The following is a 2001-nucleotide window of genomic DNA, read 5'->3' on the forward strand; positions in this document are numbered from 1 at the left end:
TGAAACTCACTATGCAGACTAGGCTGGCCTAGAACTCATAAAGATCTGTCTGCTTCTGCCTCCATAGTGCTAGGATTAAAGGCATGTACCACCACACCTGGCTAAAATTTATTTGTCTATCTTTTTTTTTTTAAAATAATGTGTATATGTATGTCTGTGTGCACATGTGAGTGTAGGTACCCACAGAGTCCAGAAGAAGGCATCGAATCCCCTGGAGCTGGAGTTCTAGTCAATTCTGAACCACCTGACATGGCTGCTAGGACCCAAACTCAGGTCCTCTGCAAGAGCAGTATAGGATCTTCAGAGCAGAACCACCTCTCCAGTGCCCAGAAAGGCTGAATTCAGTCCTCACCCTGACAAACTCTAAGAAATCCCCATAGCTAATGTTCTGAGTAAAGAACGTGCCCAGCTTTTTAATCCAGGATTTCCCAAATGAAAGCAAACAGAAGATTCTTCTTTAGGCCTTCTAATGATGTCTTGTCATAGTAGCCACCTCAGAAGCTCCATGATTCAGAGAACTAGCTCAGGACTTAGCCTCTGGAAGAGAGGGGACTGGCATCTCACTACATTTTGGAAAGGGGTGGCTGGGCACTCCATCCTGATGGAGCATACCCAGCAGGGTTGAGAGAAACGGGAATTCTATGCATTTTATTGACTCTAGAAACTTCTGAACCTTTACCTTAAATATATGTGTATATATATATAATAATCTTTATCTTAATATATATCATATATTATATTATATAATATATATCTGACCCTACAAGATAAAAGGGGGAAGTACTACTGTCTCCATTTTGTGAGTGACATGGTCCAACAAAATTAGTATCCTTCAAGAGCCAGACTGACCCAAAAGGCTTGTCATAATGCCTGAGTTCTCACTGTGCCAGGCTGGAGCTCTGTCCTGCCAGAGGAGTGTGAGTACCCTGACCTTTGGTGCGAGGCTTCCAGGATCTGTATCCTAAATCCTCCCTGCTCCAAACCACCCAAGGGTGCTTCTAGCAGATTACCCCCTGCTCATTTCCCCACACGGGGCTCTGCTGGGATAGCCTTCCGGCTTCCCAGAAGCTTTTGTCCCATGGAAAACAACTGTTGTTTTCCAGAACAGGACCTCCAGGGAGGTGAAAGGAAGCTCGAGTCCTAAATACAGGATGAGGATCAAAATTACTCCCTGGCCTCACTTCCCCTTTAGCCACTCTGGAGGCCCCCGGCACGTCAAGAGGGGAAGTGGCTGGGAGCTCCGCAAGTGGATTTACTGGGAAGAAAAGAGCAACATGCCCCCACTCCAGAACTGTACAATAGAGATGTGTCCGCTTGTGCACCTCGGCAATCGGAGGAGGAAATGACCGCTCACTCTTGTTTGGAGGACAGTTCAGTACGGGGGCAAAAGGTCACCACAGAAAATGAGGCCCAGGATGACACTGTAAAAGTGAAGCATTTGTCCCAAAGAGACTGTCTGAAAGACGCTATTGATCTGCCTCCATGGTTACCTCAGCCTTCCTTTTCTCTACACAGTCGGAGGAGTGGGCAGTTCTTCCTAGAGGGAGGAGATGAGGAGAGACAGCAAGGAATTTTGTGGTTGCCATCGCCGGTCTGACCACTCGGCTTTGCAGGGAAATGAAATCAATGTGGCCCTGCAACTAGTTATTATGTTTTAGCAACTCCTGACCCCAAGGACACTGAGGCTTCGAGATCTGAAACACGTCCCCAGCCTCCAGACCTGCCTGCTCCTGTAGCTATAAACGCCAGCTACAACCTGTAAGAGGAAAACAGCGCCGGCTGTTTATTCTCATCTTGAATTCGTTGTTACAGCTTGGCCAGATGGGCTTGAGGGATCAGATGTGGACGCCGGGCAGACTGGATAGGAAGGAACATCAGGAAAACACGCAGCGTGTCGTAAACAGCAGGCCCAGGCAGCAGTCGGTCTCTGTGGTCAGTCCAGGACCAGCCCGAGAACCCTGGGCCCCTGGAGCAGCCTGGGAGGCTGACTTGGGAGACATT

Source organism: Peromyscus leucopus, chromosome 4 (assembly GCF_004664715.2).
Source record: "Peromyscus leucopus breed LL Stock chromosome 4, UCI_PerLeu_2.1, whole genome shotgun sequence".
NCBI lineage: Eukaryota > Metazoa > Chordata > Mammalia > Rodentia > Cricetidae > Peromyscus > Peromyscus leucopus.